Source organism: Carlito syrichta, unplaced genomic scaffold (genome assembly GCF_000164805.1).
Source record: "Carlito syrichta isolate Samal-C Ts95f unplaced genomic scaffold, Tarsius_syrichta-2.0.1 Scaffold307771, whole genome shotgun sequence".
Taxonomy (NCBI): Eukaryota; Metazoa; Chordata; class Mammalia; order Primates; family Tarsiidae; genus Carlito; species Carlito syrichta.
This window is the reverse complement of record NW_007251867.1, coordinates 749-25,413: the sequence shown is the minus strand read 5'-3', so window position 1 is coordinate 25,413 and position 24,665 is coordinate 749. Positions and strand designations below refer to the sequence as shown.

Below are 24,665 nucleotides of genomic sequence, written 5' to 3'. Positions count from 1 at the left end.
CCAGTACCATGTTTTGATTACTACAGTATTAGTTTGAAGTCAAGGAATGTGATGTCTTCAGCTTTGCTCTTTTTACTTAGGATTGCTTTGGCTATTCTGGCTCCTTTTTGGTTTTATATACATTTTAGAATTGTTTTTTCTAATTTTGTGAAAAATGACATTGGTAGTTTGATAGGGATTGCATTAAATATGTAGATTACTTTGGGTAATATTGTCATTTTAGCAATACTAATTCTTCCAATCCATAAGGATGGGATGTTTCTCCATTTGTTTATGTCCTCTACAGTTTCTTTCATTAGTGTTTTTTAGTTCTCCTGGTCGAGATCTTTCACCTTCTTGGTTAAAAGTATTCCCTGAAAGTTTAGCTTTTTGGTTACTATTGCAAATAGAATTGAATTCTTAATTTGATCATCAGCTTGATTGCTAGTGGTCTATTGTAGTGCTACTGATCCATGTGTGCTTTTTTGTATCCTAAAACTTTACCAAATTCATTTTTCAAATCCAGGAATTTTTTGAAGGAGTCTTTAGAATTATCTTGGTATAAGATCATATCATCAATATATAGAGATAGTTTGATTTCTTCTTTTCCAATTTGGAATTCTGTTATTTTCTTTTCTTGCTTCACCTTTCTGGCTAGGACTTTCAGTACTATGTTGAATATGAGTGATATAAGTGAGCATCCTTCCCTTCTTCCAGTTCTGAGGGGTAATGCGTTCAACTTTTCTTCATGTAGAAGGACATTGACTGTAGGAATGTCATATATGATTTTTATCACTTTGAGGAATGTTCCTTCTATGTCTATTATACTGAGGGTTTTATATGAAATTAACCTGGATTTTATCAAATTCATTTTCTGCATGTTTTGAAATGATCATATGATTTTTGCTCTTCATTCTGCTTATGTGATGGATTATGTTTATTGACCTACATATGTTGAATCATCCTTGCATCCCTGGAATAAAACCCACTTGATCATGATGGAATACTTTTTTGATGTGCTGTTAACTTTGGTTTGCTAAAATTTTGTTGAGGATTTTTGTGTCTATTTTTCATCAGGGTTATTTGTTTGCAGTTTTCTCTTCTTGTGTCATTTCCTGACTTTGATATGAGGATGATACTGGCTTTGTAGAATAAGTTAGAGAGGATTCCCTCATCTTCAATTTTATGAAATAGCTCCAGTAAAATTGTTATCAGTTCTTCTTTGAATGTCTGGTGGAATTTGGCTGTGAGTCTGTTAGGCCCTTGACTTTTTTGGGGGGAGACTATTTCAATTTTGTTTCTCATTATTGGTCTGTTCGGAGTTTCTTTTTCTTTCTAATTCAAGATTAAGGATTTATGTTTTCCAGAATTTATCTATTTCTTCTAGATTGTCTAGAGTGTTTGCATAGAGACATTCATAATAATCTCAGATAATCATTGGTATTTCTGTTCTTTCAGTTGTAATGACTTTATTGTCATTTCTGATTGAGCTACTTTGAATCTTCTCTGTTTCTTAATTCATCTAGCTAATTTTTTTTTCAATTTTATTTATCTTCTTAAAGATTCAAATGTCTATTTCATTGATCCATTGGATTTTTTTTTTAATTTCAATATTATGTAGTTCTGCTCTGATCTTCATTATTTCTTTTCTTCTGATAGGCTTGGGTTTGGTTTGTTTCTGTTTTTCTAGTTGCTTGTGGTATGACATCAGTCTGTTAATATGTGATGTTTCAGTTCTATTAATTTAGGTCTTAAGGACTAAAAATTTTCCTCTGAGCATAAGTTTGTCTCTGTCCCCAAGGTTTGATATCTTGTTTCATTGCTGTCATTCATTAAAAACTTAATTTTCATCTTGATTTAATTGTTGACCCAAAGATTGTTCAAGAGCAGATTGTTTAACTTCCATGTTTTTGTTTGATTGCCTGAGTTCTTCTTGTAGTTAGTTTCTATTTTTATTCCACTGTGGTCTGAGAAGGTGCTTGCTATAATTTTGATATATTTTAATTTCTTGATACTTGACTTATGGCCTATCATATGGCTTATCTTGGAAAATTCTCCGTGTGCTGACAAAAAAATACATATTCTGTAGTTTTGGGGTGGAATGTTCTGTAAATGTGTGTTAGTTCCATTTGGGCTAGGGTGCAGTTTAACTATAATGTTTCTTATTAACTTTCTGCCTTCATGATCTGTCTATTGCTGTCAGTGGAGTATTGAAGTCTCTTATTATTATTGTATTGCTTTTTATCCTTTTTTCAGGGATAGTAGAATTGGTTTTATAAAGATGTGAGCTCTGGCATTGGGTGAATATAGATATTAAATTGTTATTTCTTCTTGTTGGAATGATCTCTTTATCAATACATAATAACTATATTTGTCTTTTTTTTAACTGTTGTTAATTTAAAGTCGGTTTCAGCTGATAAGAGAATGGTTACTGTTTGTTTTGGGTTTCCAGTTGTGTGGAATGTTTTTTCCCACCATTTTATCTTGAGTCTAAAGGAGTCTTTGTGTGTTAAGTGGGTCTCTTAAAGGCAGCAGATATTTGAATTGTTTTTTAATCTATTCTACCAGTCTATACCTTCTAGTGGGGCATTGAGAATAATTACATTCAGTGTTAATAATGATATGTAAAGTACTATTTCATTTATGATTCTGGTTGTTTCCTACTTAATTCTTTTCTCCATTGTTTTGGTGTTCTATAAGCTTTGATTTCAAGTGCTTTTTTTTTTTTCTATTGTTATACTTCAACCTTTTGTTTTAGTGTTTAGAACTCCTTTATTTCTCGTAGAGCCAGTCTAGTGGTGTTAAATTCCCTTGGCATTTGCTTTTCTGAGAGAAACTTTATTTCTCCATTTATGGAGCTTTGTTTCAAGGGATACAAAATCCTTAGTAGACTTATTCTGTTTGGGGAAATTGAAGATAGGACACCAATCTCTTCTACTGTGTAGAATTTCTTCTAAAATGTCTGCTGTTAACCTGATAGGTTTATTTTTGTGAGTTTTTTATGCTTTTTCCTCACTGCTCTTAAAATTATTTTCTTTACATTAACTTTACATAACCTGAAAACTATATGCCTTGGGGGGATGACTTTTTTTTCAATGAATCTTCTGGGGGTTCTTTCAGCTTCTTTTATCTGGATGTTTACACCTCTGGCAAGACCAGGGAAGTTTTCCTCCATTATTCTCACAAATAGGTTTTCTAAATTTGTCATTTTCTCTTGTTCCTCAGAAACATCTGTGATTCTTAGGTTTGGATGTTTTATGTAATCCCACATCACTTGAAGACTTTGTTCCATTCTCTTGATTTTTTTCCCCTTTTAAACAGTTTTTTTTTTATTTTAAAATTGTGGGGTACAATTCAGGGTTAGGTATACAAACATTCATTGCGCAGGTACCCTTGTTGCTGAGGTTCTCCCCCACCCCCGCTTCTCCAGGCAGATTTCGACTACTGTTTATTCCACCACTTCACCTCCCCCTCTTCCCTGCAGTTTCCTGCTACTGTCAATCCTTTTCTTATAGTATTATGGTGGTTGTTCAAGGTCCGTTTTTGAGTGAGAACATGTGATACTCAGTTCTTTGTTTCTGTGAAAGATCACTCAGTATTATAGACTCTAATTCCATCCAGGTTGCTGTGAAGTTCATGATTTTGTTCTTCTTTATGACTGTGTAATATTCCATTGTGTATATGTACCACATTTTTTTTATCCAGTCCTCTTTTGATGGGCAGCACAATTGGTTCCATGGTTCTTGCTATTGTGAACAATGCTGCAATAAACATATGTATGCTGGTATCTTTTTATAAAGTGATTTGAGTTCTTCTGGGTATATTCCCAGTAGGAGAATTGAGGCGTCATATGGAAGGTCAATTTTTAGAACTTTTAGGAATCTCTACGCTGTTTGCCACAGAGGCTGTAGTAGTTTACACTCCCACCAACAGTGTAGAAGTGTTCCCTTTTCGTCACATCCTCTCCAGAATCTGTTATTTTTTGAGTTTTTGATGATGGCCATTCTGACTGGAGTTAGATAGTATCTCAGTGTAGTTTTAATTTGCATCTCCATGATGACTAGTGAGGCTGAACATTTTTTCTTATATCTGTTGGCTGCTTGTATGTCTTCTTTTGAGAAGAGTTTATTTGTATCTTTTGACCACTTTGTAATGTGGCTGTTTGTTTTTTCTTTTCAGCATGTTTGAGTTCCTTGTAGATCCTTGATGTTGGACCTTTGTCAGATATGGAGTTGGCAAAAATTTTTTTCTCAGTCTGTGGGCTATCTCCCTGCTCTCTTGATGGTTTCTTTGGCTTTGCAGAAGCTTGTCAGTTTGATGAGGTCCTACATGTCTATCTTACCTATTATGGCATGGGCACTTTGATTGACAGTTCCAACATCCATAAGAGTATCTCCTGTATTTTCTATGGTTCTTATAGTTTGAGGTTTTACATTTAAGTCTCTGATTCATTTAGAGTTAATTTTTGTTTATGGGAATAGTTAAGAGTCCTGTTTCAATCTTCTGCATGTGGTCAGTCAGTTTTCCCAGCACCATTTACTGAGTAGGTTCTCCTTTCCCCAGTGGTTGGTGGTGGAGGTTTTGTCAAAGATGAGTTGTTGAGAAATTGAGGTTTTGCTTCTCGAATCACAATTCTAATCCATTGGTCTATATGCCTATTCTTGTACCAATACTAGGCTGTTTTCATTATTGTAGCCTTATAATAAAGTTTAAATTTTGGGAGTTTGATATCTCCTGCTGTGTGTGTGTGTGTGTGTGTGTGTGTGTGTGTGTTTGCTGAGGATTGTTTTGGTATTGTTGATTGTTTATGTTTCCATATGAATTCATGTATTGTTTTTTCCAGGTCTGAAAAGAATGTTGCTGGTAATTTGTTGAGTATTGCATTAAATCTGTAGATTGCCTTAGATAGAATGGACATCTTAACAATGTTGATTCTTCCAATTCATGAGCATGGAATATTTTTCCACTTGTGTGTGTCACCTTTGATTTCTTTGAGCAGAGTTCTGTAGTTTTCATTGTAAAGGTCTTTCACATCTCTGGTTAGGAAGATACCAAGGTATTTCATTTTTTTTTTTTGTGGCTATTGTGAATGAAATTATGCTTTTTGTTTTGGTTTCTGTTTGTTTATTATTGGTGTCTAGAAATATAATTGTCTTTTGCATATTTATTTTATACCCTGAGACTTTGCCAATGTTCTTTATCAGTGCAAGGAAGTATTTGACAGATTATCTTGGGTTTACAAGATATAGAATCATGTCATCTGCAAAGAGAGATACCTTGACTTTCTCTTTTCTCCTATTTGGATACACCTGACTGCCTTCTCTTCTCTGATTACTGTAGCTAAGACTTCCAAACCTATGTTGAACAGGAGGGGTGAGAGTGGGCAACCTTGTCTTGTTCCAGTTTTCAAGGGAAATGATTCCAATTTCGGTCTGTTTAGCAGTATGAGTTTCTTGTAGATGGACCTGACTATTTTGAGTTATGTTCCATTCATGCCTAAATGTTTGAAGGTTTTTATCAAGAGGGTGTGCTGGATTTTATCAAAAAATTTTTCTGTAGTTAATGATATAATCATGTGGTTTTTGTTTTTATGTCTATTGGTGCATTTAATTATGTTTATGATCTTATAAATGTTGAACCAGCCTTGCATCCCAGGGATGAAAACTACTTGGTCATGATGGATGATTTTTGAGATGTGTTGTTGAATCCGGTTTGCTAGGATCTTGTTGAGAATTTTAGCATTTATGTTCATCAGAGATATTGGCCTGTAGTTTTCTTTCTTTGTTGGGTCTTCACCTGACTTGGATATTAATGTGATGTTAACTTCATAAAATGATTTGGGGAGTGTTTCATTTTTCCCAATCACCTGGAATACTTTCAATAGGATTGCTGTCATTTTCTCCTTGTATGTTTTGTAGAATTCTGCTGGAAAGCCATCTGGTTCAGGGCTTTTTCTTTTTTTTTTTTAAGTTAGATTTTTTATGATATAATTGATTTCCTGCATTGTTGTTGGTCTATTTAGGGTCTCAATTTCTTCTTGTTTCAACCTAGGGAGGTTGTGTAATGTCAGAAAGTCCTCCATTTTCCTTAGATTTTCAGTCCTGTTTCCATACAAGTGTACATAGTAATCTCTGATAATCTTTTGTATTTCTTTAGGGTCAGATGTGACTTCACTTTTGTATTTGTGATTGCATTTATTTGGGCTTTTTGTCACTTTTTTCTTGGCCAGTCTAGCTAGGGATCATCAATCTTGTTTATCCTTTCAAAGAACCAGCTTTTTGTTGTGTTGGTTTTGAGTATTATCTTTTTGTCTTCTATGTCTCAGATTCAGGCTTTTATTTTGGTGATCTGGATTCTTCTACTGAAGTTAGGGTTTTGATGTCTTGCTTTTCCAGCTTCCTTAGGTGACTTTTTAGGTTGTTAACTTGTGATCTTTCCATTTTCTTCTTGTGTGTTTGTAGAGTTTAAATTTCCTTCTTACTACTGCTTTCATGGCATCCCAAAGATTTTGGTAAGATGTTTCTTCATTTTCATTTGCTTCCAGAAATCTTTTAATCTCTGTTTTAATTTCCGTGCTGACCCAGGTGTAGCTTAGTATCATGCTGTTTAGTGTCCACGACTTTATGGGTTTTGTGGGAACTTTGTTGGTGTTGATATTTATTTTTATTCCACTGTGGTCAGAGAAGGTGCATGGAAAAATTTCAATCTTATGAAATTGGTTTATGCTTAATTTATGGCCAAGGATGTGGTCACTCTTAGAGTAGGTTCCATGCAGTGATGAGTAGAATGGATATTCTATGGTTGTTGGGTGGAGTGTTCTGTAGGTATCAATGAAATCTATTTGGTCAAGAGTCACATTGAGGTTCCAGATATCCTTGCCTATTTTTTGTCCTGATGATCTGTCTAAGGTTGTGAGTAGGGTGCGGATCTCCTTGCCTATTGTTTGTCCTGATGATCTGTCTAGGGTTGTGAGTGGGGTATTAAAGTCCCCAGCTATGATAGTGTTAGAGATAATACCTTTTTTAAGTTTACCTAGAAGCTGCTTTCTGAAAGTTGGTGCTCCTATGTTGGGTGCATATATTTTAGGATGGATATTTCTTGTTGACGAATTGAACGTTTTATCATTATGTAGTGACCTTCTGTATATTCTTAAATTTTTGATAGCTTAAAGGATATTTTGCCTGAAATTAAGATTGCAACTCCCTCCTGCTTTCTTTTGTGTTCTGTTCACCTGAAATTTTGCTTCCCATCCTCTTACTTTGAGTCTGAGTGTCCTTTCTGGTGAGATGAGTCTCTTGGAGACAATATATTGTTGCCTCATGATATTTTATCCATTGTGCCATTCTATATGTTTTTAGTGGTGTACTTAGTCCACCCATATTATTATAATGTGAGTTTATCCCTGTCATGAGATTCTTATAGAGTTGTTGTTCCTATTTGTTTGTTGTTTTCTTTTGGTTTTGGGGTTGATTCTTAAGTGTTCTCAATCTTTTTTCTGTACCCTTATGAAGAATGTTGTTATTCTTTTTTCATTTTCTTCTGTTTATTGCTTTCTTAAGTGTTTCTTATAGAGGTGGTCTGGAGGTAGCATAAGTTCTTAGGGATTGGATGTCTTGGAAAGGTTTTAATTCTCCCTCACTGATGAAGCTTAGCTTGGCTGGGTAGGTTATTCTTGGCTGAAATTGTTTACCTTTGAGAACTTTGAAGATTGGGCTCCAACTTCTCCTAGCCTGAAGTGTTTCTGTAGATAAATCTGCTGCTATTCTAATTGGTCTTCCACAGTAGGTAGTCTGACCTTTTTCTCTTGCTGTCTTTAGGATTCTTTCTTTTATACCTACTTTGTTTAGGTGAATTATTATGTGTCTAGGAGTTGGTCTTCTCTTTTGTTGTCTTTCAGGGGTTGGTCTGAATCTCCTATGTTTGAATTTTCATATCACTCGTGAGATGAGGGAAGTTTTCTTGAATAATTTCATGGAATATTTGTTTCAGTGTGGTCTCTGTCTCTCTGTCTCAGAAAGTTCAATTACTCTTAGGTTTGGTCTCTTGAAGTAATCGCTCATCTCTTGAAGGTTTTGTTCTGTCTTTTTACGCTTCTTTTCTATGTTATTGACAGTTTGAGTTAGTTCTATATTTTGGTCCTCATGTTCTGAGATTCTTTCTTCCACTTGGCTAATTCTGCTTGCCGTGTTTATTAGTTTGTTATCTATCTCAATAACAGTATTATTTACTGCTATTATTTCAGTTATCAACTCCTTCCTATTTTCCTCTTATCTCTCCTCAATTCTTTTTATTCTTTCTATTAATGTCTTGATGTCTGTGTTTGTAGTATGTGACCAGTCATTCTGGGGGCTCTTCATTGTTTGCATTCCAAAGTCTGTTTTCTCAGTGTCTGACTTTCCAGGTATCTATGAGACCTATATCCTTCTTTTGGTTTTTCTTCATTTGTGTATATTTTCCTCCCCACTTTTTCCTTTTTTTCTCCCTCTTTTTGAATTCTGTTGTTCAGGGGTGGTGGGGTTGTTTTTACTTCTGTTTGCTCAATCTTCTATTCTTTCTTATGTGACTCCTCTAGCTTTGTTCAATTCTGAAGCTGGACTGTGGGTTGGGGGCTATACTTTTTTGCAGTTTTGAGATTTAATTGAGGGGGAACTGTGATTCAAAATCTATCTGCAGATCCCAGCATCCACTGACAGGTGTATGGATACCTTGGAACCCACTTCCCACTGCGTTGCAGTCTGTCTGTTTGCAGTAGGGGTATAAGTTTGCTCCCTGAAAGCAAAATGAGGCAAGAAAAAGAAAAAGAATGAAACAGGGAAGGGGGGGAAGAGGAAGGTGGAGAGAGAGGAGTAAGAGGGAAAACAGACAAACTTACCAACTAACAAATGAAAAGAGACACAAAGACAGAAAAGAGTTTTAAAAAACTAAAATATACAATCATACAGACACACAAGTCAGTCAACCTGTTTGTTGATGTACTGTTCCCCTACACAAACCTTAAGTCTAAAGAAAATTGAAAAATTAGTAAAATAACAGAAACAAAGTAAGTACTAAAACGTTATCAATAACAGTAAGAAGAAAGAGAACAGAGATAAAAAAGATGAGTAAAACAAGCAAAAAATAAAAATTTAAAAATATAAGGGAACCAAGTATACGCTGAGATCATTCCTCTAAGTCCAATGTCCTTTTAGCTCTGATCTCTAGCTCTCATCACTGGCTGGTAGGGTCACTCACAGCTAAATTCAGATGCCTCAGGCCTGCTGTGGATGGAGGGTGGATCAGATCTGGACTCAGTTGACTTTCTGCCTGTCAAGTCTGCCACTCAGATCTGACCTGTGTCCAATTTAGCATGGGGGAGGGACTTCTGTCTGATTTGATGAGATTACCTTAGGTCCCAAGTTGGAGGCTGTGTGGAGTAGGGGGGGTGATGCAGGTCTCTGCCTGGTTTCAGGGCTCCAGCTGATCTCTGGTCCTGCCATGGTGGCAGGCTGAACCAAGGGAGGTGGTGTGCAAGACAGCCAGGCACTGCAGGTCAGCGTGGCAATTGTAGGAGACAACCAGCAGCAATGATAACTATGGGGGCTTTCTGCTTGGCCTGTATTGCTCCAAGGAAATGCCCAACCAGCCTAGATTGTAGGTGAGAGTGTGGGGATTATCCAAGTTCACTGTGTTTTGAGCCTTTGAGTGGAATGCAGGGAAAAAGAGCCTAAGATGTCACCTGTTTGTATTCTTGGCTACCAAATGGGGAATGGAAGGGAGTTCCTTCCAATAGGGTAATGTTGTTGTGCAGAGGTTGTATAAAAGAGTTTGGAAGTAAATTGTTGCTATGCAATGAGGTCCCACTCATTTCCTTTGCCTTGATCTCAGGTACTCTGCACTCAGAATGTCAAAATGCAGCTGGCCCCCAGGATGCATGTTCCAGACAGAAATTGTCTTCCACAGAAGAGTTTGCCCTTGGGTGCTCATCCTTTCTCAGTCTGGCTAGAAAGCAGCTGCCAGCAAGGATTGAGTTCCTGAGATATGGTGGCTAGAGCTGTTCAGGCCTTTTTTTTTCCCTGCATCAATCCACATGGGTTTCATCAGAGCACAGCTATGGGCAATGCAGTTTTCTGTGTGGGACTGAAGTTCCTCAAGGCTAAGAGGGCCTTTCAATTCTCTGGAAAAAACACAGAACTCCTGAATTTCCCTCACTCATCTTCTTCACTGTGCCTAGAGGCTGCTTGTAATCCAGGCAAGAGTCTGGCTAGCTCCAATCCAGGTCAATAAATATTTTTTCTTCTTAGCATTATGTGGTTATTATCGTTTCTTTGATGAGTCATGGAGAATGCTGCTGGTCCCATATCTCTCTGGGTGCTGAGGAAGTTCTCTACTTTGGTTTACTGTATAAGAGGAACATACTCTGGGTGCTTCTTGCCAGTCATCTTAATCTCATCCCCTATAATCCTTTCTTAACATCTCATATCCAAAAATTCCCTTAAAAATTCTAATCCTACAGGTGATCTCCAAAGGAAGATGGTTGAATAAGCTTAATAAATGTAATGTGCTCTATCACTCTCTTGAAGATTTATTTTAATAATTAACACATTAAAGACCAAAAAATCCTGCAAAAAAAGAAACCTGTTGAAACAATATTTTACCTATTATTAGTCAAACATATTGTATCAGAATATTATGGTACGTTACTTAACTAATTCATGCAAAGCAATTCAAGTTCTAGTTCACTGTTGGGCTATTTGCATAAGAATTGAAAACTGCAATCCCCATAAGAGTCTGATTCATTCAGCAGGCCTAAATCCTAGGAATATGAATTTCCAAACATTTTAATGTAATTCCAGTAGCTTCCCAATTTGGGAACTTTTGACCTGTTCTCCTTTCAGCATACCCTACCTGCCATGTTGGAACTGCAACAGCAAACTCCTATTTGATTGAGCACTACTTTAAAGGTCACTTACTTAGTTGACACTAACCAATTTACCAGAAAGCCTCACACTGTCTACTATTATAATGGTTATATTAATCAAGAGCATGTTTTAAAATTACAGGTTGATTAACCCTAATCCAAAAATTCAAAGTCTAGAATGCTCCTAAATCTGAAGCTTTTGAGTACTCACATGATGCATAAAGGAAACACTCACTGGGACATTTGAATAGGTAACTATAATGCAAATATTCCACATTCTGAAATCTGAAACTGTTTTGGTCCCAAGCATTTTAGATAAGGGACACTCAACTTGTATAATTCATCTCAACCCAGTAAAATATTTATGGAGCATCTACTTGTGCCAGATCTTTTACCAGATTCTGGAGGAAATGAAACTAAATAAGGAAAGCCTCATGTTTTTTTAATAGCTAGCATTCTAGGGAAGACAAAATCCAAGACTTTGGAAAGAAAAACCCAAAATATTTTATTTCATGACTTTAGGAAGAACCATTGACTTTGGTGCTCATTATAAATTCTCAAGAACTAAATGAGAGAAAAATATTTATTTTTATGGCATCTCGGTCACCAAACTGTTACGTGGATACATTTATTCCTCTTCTGATAATTAATATATTCTAAACTTAGATGGTTTTTCATACCCTTGAAACTTCCTTCTCTTCTTAACTTAGACATTCTAACTGGAAATTCTAAAGATTTCATTTATTTCTCCTCTGTCTTATCCACCACAATGAGTTCATTGTTAAGCCATCGTGATCTATGACAGAACTGTATCTCACATCCACCTTCTTGCTTCTTCCCCTATCGTTCCCTTACCACACAAAAAAATTTGTCTTAATTTGGATTTTCACTATTTTGCCTCAGGATAATGAATAGCTCCCACCTGGTGTATCTCACCCTCTCTGTTCCTCCTTTCTTTCATCCAGTTACTATGTTGCATCAGTATCATCTATTCTAAATCAACATAAAACAATAAAAGTAAAACTGACCATGTTTGATTCAGTTTCCTGACTCATGTGATAAAGTTCAATTCTCTCATCATACCAAATGATAATTTATACTCCAATTCCAAGATACCTCTCAACACCTTCTACTAATAAAACCAATAGATCAAATATATTCTGTCTCTATGTTTTTCTTTTCTCTGCATTGGAAGATACTCTTGACATGCTTATTTATTTTGTGAGTGGATCTTCATTATTAAATACCTAGTTCACATTACTCCCATCTTTGTAAATCTGTCCCTGTGCACTCTAGCAGGACTAGAACATTTCTCTTCTGTATCTTTAGCATTCTACTTATATTTCTATCACAGTATGGTCTCATTACATTTGTATAGAATGTCTTATTTCCAAGATTTATAAAGCTTTATAAAATGCTTTATAAAAGAATTTATAATTGAGTAAATTAAATTTATAATTTGAATATTTATTAAAATGAACATTTATGTTCAAAGAATATACAGCAAAAGCAACATATGAATACAAATTTGCTAAAATTACTCAGCTCTTGTTGCATTTGAATAGACCAGTACTTTCAAGTTTCTTGATATCTGTGAAAACTATGACTGGACTGATACATTTTTGTGATATTATTTTCTATTCAAAGACCATCTACTATTAGCAACAAAAACCTTGAGAGAGAAGAAAGAAAAGAAAGAAGTACAGAAAAAAGTACGAAGTTAGAATAAAATGAAAGGAAGTATAAAGAGATAAATGACCACTCTCAGGTAACATGGCAAACATACCATAACAATTACTTTTTCTCCTTCCAAAACTCCAGTAAAGAATAAGGAGAGGATGTGTAAAAACTCATAGCCAACTTCCTATTTCTGGTCTTATATCTAAAGAATCTAGAAGTTGTCATTCCCATTCTGGACATATTGAAAAATCACAAGAAATACAGTTGATCCTATGAAAACACATGTTTGAGTGCCCGGGTCCACCTCTGTGCAAAATTTGTTTTCAGTAAATGTATTAGGAAGTGTATTGAAGATTTTCAATAATTTGAAAAAGCTTACAGATGAACCGCATAGACTAAAAATACTGAAAACATAAGAAAATGTTGAGCATGTCAAGAATGCATAAGATATATGTACATACTAGCCTATTTGAGCATTTACTACCATAAAATATACACAAATGTACTATAAATTCTAAACTGAACTGGTTTAAATAGTTAAATGGTTAACTATTTAACTGTTTTAAATAGTCAATATGTTTTAAAACTTATGCACAGAAACACTTATAGCCTGTACATGATGCGATTCACAGTTAATAAAAATGTAAACAAATGTCTGCTGTAGTATTAAATTGCAACTGCATAATATTAACTGTAGTTCATACTGCAATAATGTAATAATTTAATAGCCACCATCTGTTGCTATTGAGTTGACTCAAATATTGCAAGTGTTCTCTTTAAAAACCATGTGATGCTAACCACATGGAGCCATTTTCTCTCCAGTAAATTGCATATCACAATAAAATGTCATCTCTCACAGTTGTCACATATTTGTCATTGTGCATAGTGCAATACCATAAATAAACCTTGAATAACACCATGGAATACCATGGGACACATAAAATGCCACTAGTGATGCTGGAAGTGCTCCAAAGAAACAAAGAAAAGTCATGATATTGCAAGAAGTCAGATTGCTTGATATGTCCCATAGACTGAGATCTGTAACTGTGGTTGCTCACCATTTCAAGATCAATTAATCCAGTTTAAGGACTATTGTAAAAAAAGAAAAGAAATGAAATGAAATTCATAAAGCCATTGCTGTACCTACTCAAGCAAGCAAGAAAGTCTTGTACTTTTTGTGAATTGCCTTTCTATCTATTATTTAAAATGCAGCTTTTATATAGGTGCAAGAGTATTATTAAAAAAGGGCAGAACTATGGATTCTAATATACCTTGGGAAAAAAATGAAGTCATTGTATGACAATATAAAGCAAAAGGAAGTTGCAGACTCTAAAGTTGGAGAATTTGATGCCAACAAAGAATGGTTTCATAACTTTAGAAAGAGGTTTGGTTTTAAAGATGTCAAGATAACAGGAAGAAGCAGTTTCTGGCAACCAAGAAGCAGAAGAAACATTTCTAGGCAATATTAAAAAAATTGTTGCGGGAAAAGAATATTTGCCCAAACAAGTTTCTAATGTCAACAAAAGTGCCCTTCTTTGGAAAAAAAAATCCAAAAAAGGTATTTATTAGTAAAGTAGATAAGTGAGTACCAGGATTTAAGGCCTAACTCCATGGTTTGTACAAATGCAGTCAGGTTTATGATCAGAAGCACCCTTATCTATAAAGCTGCCAATCTGCAAGCTTTGAAGGGCGAGATAAACACTGCCGGTTTCTGGTTGTACAATAAGAAGGTCTGGATAACAAGAACCCTTTATCTGGATTGGTTCCATCATGCCTTTTTCTTGAAGTTAGGATGTACCTTACCAGTAAGAAACTACCAGTTAAGGTTCTTTTGATACTGAGCAATGTCCCATCCACCTGAACTCTGAGAGTTCAACATCAAAGTTGTTCACAGTGGTCTACTTGCCCCCAAACCCAATATCTCTAATTAATTTCTATAGTAGAGACTTTAAGGACCTTTAAGCCTGTTATACAAGGTACTCTGTGGAAAAGACTGTTAACACCATGGGAAAAAACTCTGACAGAATAACATGAAAATTGAGAAGGATTGCACCGTGGAAGATTACATGGTTGTTATAGAAGTCTCAAAAGTCATCAAGTCCAAAACAATACATTCCTGTTGGAGAAAACTTGGTCCCGATGTTATGAATGACTTCCCAAGATTTACAACAGAGCCAATCAAGGAAACCAAGAAAGAGATTGCGGGTGTGGGGGAAAAAAATGAGTTGGGAAAGAGAAATAGTTTCAAGCTATACATTTTATAGAAATTCAAGATCCACAGACACCACTCCAGAGGAATTAGCAAAAAATGACTTAATGGAGATAAGTTTTTCTGAATCAGTGCTATCAATGAGGAAGAAGATATAGAAAAATAAAAATGGACATTAGGCAGTCTGTCAGAAGTGTTCCCATTGTTAAAGGCTGCTTTTGACTTCTTTTACAACGTGGACCCTTTTATAATATGGGCACCAAAACTAAAACAAATGACAGAATAAAGATTGATTTCTGTAGAAACATTTCTAAATAGGTAAAAAAAAAATTAAAAAGTTAGATTGAATTATTACATATTGCCATAAAGTACACTGTGTGTCTGCCCCTCCTTCTACCTCCTCCGCCTCTTCTTTCTCTGTCATTACTGAGACAGTGATACCAACCTTTCCTCTTCTTCCTCTTCATCTGCCTACTCAACATGAAGATGAAAATGATGAAGACCTTCATGATGATCCACTTCCACTGCCAGAATAGTAGAAGTATATTCTCTTCCTTACGATTTTCTTATTAACATTTTCTTTTTTCTGGCTTGCTTTATTGTAAGAATACAGTATGTAAAACACATAGCATACAAAACACATGTTAATTGACTATGTTGTCAGTAAAGCTTCTGGCCAACAGCAGGCTTTTACTAGTTAAGTTCTGGGGAAGTCAAAAGTTATGCTCAAATTTTTGACTCTGCAACAAACCAGCATCACTAAAATTGGAGAGAGAAAAATACAGAGAATCACAGATCACCAGGAGCAGAAACCCAGGAGCAGACAGATGTCCTTCACTCAATAGTGTACCAATCAAAACACTTATACTATAATTTCAAAATTGCTAGAGGTTTAATACCAATGAGCTAGAGGATTAAAAACATTGAAGGGGCAGCTTGTGGGCTCGGAAGCACTCTTGGGTGAGCTGTATCTCCAGGAGTCTCAACAGATTTTCCGGATGGCAAAATGGAGTAAAACACCTCATGCTTCTAGTACTTGAACAAGAAATATAACTTATTTGAATTATGCCTGGAGCTCTCTGTTCTATTTATAATGCTTGCACTTAAAAAACTATTGTAGGAGATCCTGCTCAACTTGGTTTCACAAAAGCCTAATCAAACTGGGTGAAGAAAAATATACAATTCCAGCCCCCTTTTCCCTTCCAGCCATCCCTAGGAGAAAATAAAACTGAAATCACAAGCTGTGTAGGTCACAGCTCAGGACCACGGGCTCAACGAAAGACTAAGATCTAATCATAAACCTACAGAATGCTTCATCTACCTCCACAACTTACCATTGCATCAATTGGATTTCTATAAAATAAATGGAGATTACAGTTGAAAGAACTGAAAGTTTCAGACTCTATTTATAAAAGAGTCTCCAGGGAAATTCAAAGACAAGAGAAGCAAAAACAAGGACACTAGAAGAAATGTTATCTTCTAACACATATTGATACAGGAAACATTAACTACAGTCAAACTCCAAGCCACATAAAGATAAAGCCTTTCACTGAAGACCTATTTGCTTCACTTTTTAAAAAATCTAACACAATATGTCCCTTTTCTCACACACACACAAAAATTATAAGGAATCTTAAAAGGCAAAAAGTCCAGATAGAAAAAAAAAAAAAAGCAAGCATCAGAACCACTTTTAGTTGTGTAGAGATTTTGCAAGTATCAGACTGGGAATTTATAATAATTATATTTTATATTCTGAGGGCCTTAAAGAAAAAAGTAGACAACATGTAAGAAGGAAGAATTAAAAATAAATGCTACTACTCAAAAACACTGTAGTGGAAATAAATAATACCTTTGATGTGCCCATCAATAAATGTAGTACAAAGGAAAAACAGTGAGCTTAAAAATATAATAATAGAAACTTCCCAAACTGAAAAGCAAAGATAAAAAATGAAATAAAATATCTAAGAATGGTGGAAATGACAAAAGGTGAAGTATAAGAACAACAGAAACTCTAGAAGGAGAACAAAGAGAAAGAAACAGAAGAAACATTTTAGATAAGAATGACAGAGATATTTCCAAAATTAATGACAGACACCAAACTACAGATTTAGGATTCTTAAGTAGATAAATACCAAAGAAGATGCATACACAACACACACACACACACACACACACACACACACACACACACAAAACTATAACTAGGCGTAACATATTCAAACAGCAAAAAGTAAAAGACAAACAGAAGATCTAAAAATAAGCAAGAGAACCAAAAGCAAACAAACACACCACCTAAAAAAGAATAAAAACAGGAATTCCATCAGCCTTCTTTTCAGAAACGATTCAAGCAAGAAGAAAATAGAGGGAAGTTCATGATTTTGTTCTTCTTTATGGCTGCATAATATTCCATTGTATTATGCACCACATTATTTTATCCAGTCCTCTTTTGATGGGCAGCATAATTGGTTCCATGTTCTTGCTATTGTGAGCAATGCTGTGATAAACACAAGTGTGCAGGTATCTTTTTTATAGAGTGACCTGAGTTCTTCCGGGTATTCCCAAGTAGAAGGATTGCGGGGTCATATGGAAGGTCAATTTTTAGAACTTTTAGGAATCACCACACTGATTTCCACAGACGCTGTACTAGTTTACACTCTCACCAACAGTGTAGAAATGTTCCCTTCTTGCCACATCCTTTCCAGCATCTGTTATTTTTTGTTATTGATGATGGCCATTCTGACAGGAGTTAGGTGGTTTCTCAGTGTAGTTTTAATTTGCATCTCCTTGATGACTAGTTTTTTCATGTATCTGTTGGCTGCTGTATGTCTTCTTTTGATAAGTGTCTATTTGTATCTTTAGCCCACTTTGTAATGGGGCTGTTTGTTTTTTCTTTTCAGCATGTTTGAATTCCTTGTAGATCCTTAAGGTTAGGCCTTTGTCAGACATGGAGTTGGCACATATTTTTTCCCAGTTTGTGGGCTGTCTCCTTGCTCTCTTGATGGTTTCTTTGACTTTGCAGAAGCTTGTCAGTTTAATGAAGTCCCACTTGTCTATCCTATGTCTTATGGCCTGGGCACTTCGAGTTTTGATCAGGAATCGGTTGCCAGTTCCAACTTCCATAAGAGTGTCTCCTGCATTTTCTAAGGTTCTTACAGATTGACGTTAGAGTTTATGATACTGAGAGATCGCTCACAGAAACAAAAAGCTGAGTATCACACGTTCTCACTCATAAATGGACCTTGAACAACTACCGTATCACTGTAGGAAAGGGATTGAATCAGTTAAAAGTCCCTAAAAGCAGAATTGAGTCTTCCTAGAAGAAAAAAAAGCTAACTATGCATAGCAGTCTCACATGTAACTGAGAGTGCCAACTTACCTTTCCTGACAGCTTGCCCTGTGGAATTCAGACTTGCCATGCTAGTCTGTATAATTGAGTAATTCAATTCTTTTCACTTAAAAGTGAAGGAGAAATGGATACTTTCGTAGGCAAACAAAAATAGAGAAGATAAAAGATGACCTTATGAGATACTCAATTCAAACTAAGAGAAGGTAGAAAAAGAGTAAAAGAGTCCCACTCCCTAAAAAATGACAGTAAATATAAAGCAGATGCAAATAAGGTATATATTATTCTAACTATATCTTATAATCACATTAAATGTAAGGGGTCTAAATATACCAATTAAAAGACAGAGATTGTGTGTGTGTGTGTGTGTGTGTGTGTGTGTGTGTGTGTGTGTTTACACAAGACCCAGCTATATGTTGTCTACAAGAAACTTGCTTTAAATATAATGCACAGATAAATAAAATACAAGGGAACAGGAAAAGATATACCATCTTGCTCCTAAAAAAAAATTCCCTTGTTATTAACCCGAATCAAAAGAAAGCAAGTGTGACTATATTAAGACAAAGAAAATTTCAGAGCAAGAAAAATTATGAAGGGTAAGGAGGTCATTAAATAATAGTAAAGATATAGATTCATCAAGATGACCTAAACTTTAATGTGTATGCACCAACAATAGTGCGGTAAAATAGATGAGGTAAAAACTTATAGAACTGCAAGGAGAAATAGATGGATCTACTATGATAGTCACAGACCTTAACATGCTTTTATCAGAAATGGATGGATTCAGCAGGCAAAAAATGAGTAATGTTATAGTTGAACTTAGCAGCACCATCAATCTCCTGGGTTAGTGTGGAGGATGGGGATGGAATGGGGAGTAGTGTGTCAAAGGGTACACGTTTCTGATAGACAGATAAAATAAGTTTTGAGATGTATCACACAGTAGGGTGACTACAACCAATAATAACATATTATAAATTTCAAATTAACTGAGAGTTAATTGTTAATGGTTATAGAAATGTAGTTAGATAGAAAGAATAAGATCTAGTATTCAGTAGCATGATAGGGTGATTACAGTGAACAACAATTTCTTTAATATTATAAAAGAATAAATAAAAGAATGAAATTGCAATGGTTCTAGCACAAATAAATTATAAATATTTGTGGTGGTGGATACCCCAATTGCCCTGATTTGATCATTACATATTGTTTGCTTTTATCAAATATCACATGCACTCCATAAATATTTATGACTATTATGTATCTATAATCATTAAAAACAAAAAATAAAAATTGAAAATAAACTGAAAATGTTTCACTGTAAAAATAATAAGTAAACAAAGTTAATAATATAATTAGTTTGATTTAATCATTCCACATTGTATACATATATCAAAATATCACATTGTACCCTGTAAATGTATACAATTATGATTTATTAATTAAAAATAATATGAATAAAAAAAGAAAAAATGAGCTATCCAAAAGTCATGGAAGAATCTTAAATACATATTACTGAGTGAAAGAAGCCAACCTGAAAAGATTATGTATCATATGATTTTGACTATATGACATTTGGGGAAAAAAAATGAAGACAATAAAAAGCTGTTGCCAGGGAGTTGGAGGAATATACAGGTGGAACACAGAGAATTTCTGGTGCAGTGAGACTTTTCTCTATGATAATATATTGATGGATACACACCATTAAACATTTATCAAAACCCATAGAGTGTACAGCACAAAAAGGGAACATTAATGTAAACTATACAACTGTAGTTAGTAATAGTTTATCAGTGTTAGCGCACCAATTGTAACAAATACAAGATGCTAATAATAAGGGAAATTTTGTGGGAGTGAGTGAGAGGGTGGATATAGGCACTTTCAGTACTTTCTGTTCAATTTTTCTTTAAACCTAAAACTTCTCTAAAAATAAAGTATTTCAAATTTTTTAAAAAATTATAGTCTATAGAATAAACAAAACAGAAGGAAAGAATAACACTTTGGAATATGGAAAATAAATGAATGAGTGGTAATTAATTAGTAAGCCCAAGAAATCTGAATTCTTAGTGGTCACTGGGAAAGCTGAGAAGCAATTACATTTTTTTTTTTTTTTACATTTTAAGACTAACTTTAATCTCAAAATCATATATCCATACACCTATTTCCTTTATGTTTACTTCACTTAAACTTAAACGCATGGTTTGTTAAACAAAGACTGTAAACAAATATTTACCATGTCTGTTACATGTAACACACAGGAATAGCTTTTGACAGAAATTCATCAATCCCCCAACATTTTTTATTATAAATACAGGTATCAAAACAATCCTGAACATATTTTTGATAGTACTAGTAGTCAGCACCCACACCGCTTCAAAAATTAACATTTATGACAATATTCATTATACCTGCCACTTTAAACAATTTCAACTGCAGCTCTTTCACAAAGCAAGATGGATAAAGCCTGCCACTTCTGTTTTTTTTCTTGAGACTTTTACTTTTCAGAAACACACATGCTTCCACTGCCAGCTGACACTTCTCACTACGCTTTCATCTTGTAAACCTTAATTCTCTTTCGGGTACTCCAGGCTTATGTTTAAATGACAGTGCCTTAACAAGAGAAAAAAAAGTATGCCACATTTTTCCTCCTGTTACCTGAAAACATAATGGGTGTACATATATTAAATATATTCTTACAAATGTCCAGGTCATGTTTACCAGCTGGAATTCTTTTACTTAATGTGTGGGTATTTCGCATTGTGATATTTAATCAAGACATTAACATGAGTAAAAGATTGCTGATTTAAGACAAGTTTGAGATCCACTAAAATTAATTATTGTATGTTTGTCCTTCTGGAGGCTGTGGAAGCTTCATATTTTCTTTGGACATCATTAGACGTCTTAGCTCCTGAAGTACAACTTTAATGCTATATGAATTTTGCCATTTTGCTAACACTGGTATGCTCCGTACATCCACCATCCCACTGGAATTATTTATTGCATTCATATTAATCTTTGTTACAAATCTAACTGATGGAGGAGCTTCTGGGTATTTAGGTCCACATTCTACTTTCAGGCTATATATTCTATTTTCATAATTTGTCCCATGATTCCACTTATCAAAGTTCCACATGCAGGCCGGGCACAGTGGCTCACATCTGTAATCCCAACAATGTGGGAGGCTGAGGTGGGAGGATTGCTTGAGTCCAGAGGGTTTAGGCTGCAGGAAGCCATGACCAGGCCACGACACTCCAGCATGAGTGACAGAGTAAGACTCCCAACTCAAAAAAAAAGAAAAAAAGAGTTCTCAGCCATTACCTTGCTAGAGTCTGGTGTGGTCATGTGCTCTTTGAGCCATGGCTGTCGCCATGCTTCCTGGCTTTGGTCCCTCTCCTCCACCTTAGGGAGGTGAATCTTCTTTCTTCCTTCTCTTTCTCTCTCTTTTTTTCTTTTTTTTTTTGAGTTGGAGTCTCACTCTGTCGCCCAGACTGGAGTGCAGTGGCCGCTCCCGGCCACCGCAGCCTCGCCTGCTGGACTCCTGAAGCGATTACATTTAAACCAGAGAACCCCAACTAACATAAGAATTAGCTACAACAGGTACCTCTGGAGGGGCAAATAAATAAGTAGCTAACAACAAATGGATTAACTGAAAGTTAGTTTAAGAAGCAAATGATCCCATATTCAGCCCCCAATAATCCATGTGTGAGAGATAACAAGTTACCTGAGTAAGAGTAGCATAATTAAAAACTCAGTGAAAAAACTTTAGCCTAGAATTTGTATACCAAGACAAACCCTTAGTCCTGTGAGAATCAAATAAATTCATTTTTTTTCAACCAGCAAAATCACAAAATATTACTTTTTTGGAATCTTTTCTCTGGAAGCTATTGGAGGATGTACTCCTTAAAAAGGAAAGAGTAACCCAAAATGAAGGAAGATATCAACTATAGGAAACAAGGGTTTTAGCACAAGCACAAATCAAAGAAGACACCCAGGAGAATGGTGACGAGAGAGCCATATGATAGGTATGCAAAAAAAAAAAAAAAAAAATTCCTGTATACCAGGTCAGACTAGTCCCAAGACAGATTGATAGAATACCTGACATATCTGAATATATGGAGAAGAGAGTGAGACAATCCATGGACCTCAGGATTGGGTGACTGATACACAGAAAACTAATCTAATATGAACTAATCAATTAAACTAATTATCCTAGGCAGATAAAAATTACATAAGAAAGACAAATTAATCATTATGCATATACTATATCATTTAGCTGAGACTATCCTATAAATAGCTCTAATAATATAAAAAATATTGAATTAACCAACATTTACATATATATTATATATTGCATATTATGTTATTATATGTTATATGTTTACATATATAAACATATATATGGGAGGAGAGATAAAGAATAGAAAATGGAAAGAGTTTCTGTGCATAGTAGAATTTTAGGAATGAAAAAAGTTCACTTTCACATTTTCCATAATGAAAAGCCCTACATAATGTTATTTAAAAATCAAGAATTTTATGTAAGCAATATAGACATCTTATTCAGAGAAGTGAAGTTAAATATCAAAACTATGCTATCATATAAATTTACAAAATAAACAAAGCAGATTTAGATTTAAAGCACACATACATTTTAACATATATTTATTGGATTTTTCCTCTGTGACATGTTCTATATAAATACTTTCAATGCATACTTGATTTCTAACTCAGAGTTTGGAAAGAATTTTTTCACTTTAAGGCATAGCAGCATAACAAGATTTATGCTTCTAAAATGCTGCAGACTGCTGCTTTTTTTAAAAGAAGAAACGCTTGTACCTGTAATTCACAAGGATATTGCAAATAATAAAGGAAGCCCTATTTTCCAAGTCTTCTGATGAAATGTTGGCTTGTGTTTCTACTATTACAAGTATGTTTTTCTTTGGAGCCTTTTGAGACCAGATGGGAGCAAGAACCCAGGTGGATGTGTTACTATGATACTTGTGAGGAAAATGATTTTTCTTATTTTCTATAGGAATGAGAATAAAATCAGTACTTCAATACGTATTGCTCTTGAATTTCCCAAATAAAATAATTCACTTTGCTGAAAGGTTCTCATGAACTTCAAGTCTCTGAATATATTGAATTGAGTGACATGTCATTTACATTCAATAGTCAAAGTAATGAAAATTAAGTGCACATCTGTGGCATGTAGGAGATGCTGTGCCCTTCCCTTTTCCTCACTACAGTAATTTTAAAAAGTCATGTTTATATCACCCAACTCTTTCATGACTGGCAATCTGAGCTTCATTCTGACTGGCTAGACTCTTCTAAATAAACACGTTTTGCTTTTTTAATCAAGAGAAATCTGATCAACTCTTAGTCTGCAGATAACCACAATGTTTAGTTCTAACCTGACCAAGTCTAGTCATAGTGAAACGAAAGATCAGAAACTAAGAAGTTTTTTCCCCCTTGATATTCTTTCAAAAATTAATTTATTACTTTATGAAAACATAAATTAAAAGTTCATTCCTGTAAAATAATTTGTTTCCCAAGTAATCTGTCTATGTGATAATAAAGAACTGTTCTAGAAAAAATAAAAATAATTCTCCCTGAAGACTCAAGCATCACCTATGATAAATACTTCTTAAAAATAAATGGAAAAGGGCTTCCGGCTGCGTGACCTGAGAGCGCGAAGCCGACCGAGTGCCAGGTCTACACTGACGGCCGGGACTGTGTTAGGAATCTTAAAAGCACTACCAACATGTCTGACATCCAAGAATCCATTAACCAGCTCCAAGATGTGAACCTTCATGAGAATCGGAGATGTGTACAAGTGACAGAAAGTGACTTCGGAAGTGAGTCTGAACTTCTAGTCACTATTGGAGCCACTGTACCTACAGGCTTTGAGCAAACAGCTGCAGATGAAGTGAGAGAGAAATTGGGGTCATCATGCAAAATCAGCAGAGACCGCGGCAAGATATATTTTGTCATTTCAGTGGAAAGTCTGGCTCAGGTTCACTGTCTGAGGTCAGTTGATAACTTATTTGTGGTTGTTCAGGAGTTTCAAGATTACCAGTTCAAAAAAACAAAGGAAGAAGTTCTTAAGGATTTGGAAGACTTGGCTGGAAAACTCCCATGGTCAAACCCTTTAAAAGTGTGGAAAATTAATACCAGTTTTAAGAAAAAGAAAACAAAGCGCAAAAAGATAAAGCAGAATTCAAGTAAAGGGAAGATTGATAATGGACAAGGAGACAAAACAGATGAGAGAGAGATTAAGAAAGAGTTTACTAACAGTGCTTTAGATTCATATATCTTAGATTATTATGAAAATCCAGCCATCAAAGAGGAAATACCAACATTAGTAGGTGATGATTTGGCATCTTGCAAAGATGAGACCGATGAAAGCTCAAAAGAAGAAACTGAGCCTGAAGTTCTAAAGTTTAGAGTCACATGCAACAGGGCCGGAGAGAAACATTGCTTTACTTCAAATGAGGCTGCAAGAGATTTTGGTGGTGCTGTTCAAGAGTATTTTAAGTGGAAGGCTGACATGACCAACTTTGATG

General features: G+C 35.1%; 2 pseudogenes across 1 annotated transcript; one reads left to right on the top strand and one right to left on the bottom strand.

Annotated features, from left to right (window-relative positions):
* Positions 1-20,203: 20,203 nt before the first annotated feature.
* Positions 20,204-21,238, bottom strand: LOC103267022 (annotated as a pseudogene).
* A 2,533-nt stretch (positions 21,239-23,771) lies between these two features.
* LOC103267021 lies at positions 23,772-24,664 on the top strand (annotated as a pseudogene). Its single transcript, XR_504734.1, has one exon. The product of XR_504734.1 is annotated as a THUMP domain-containing protein 3 pseudogene (transcript).
* The last annotated feature ends 1 nt before the right edge of the window (position 24,665 follows it).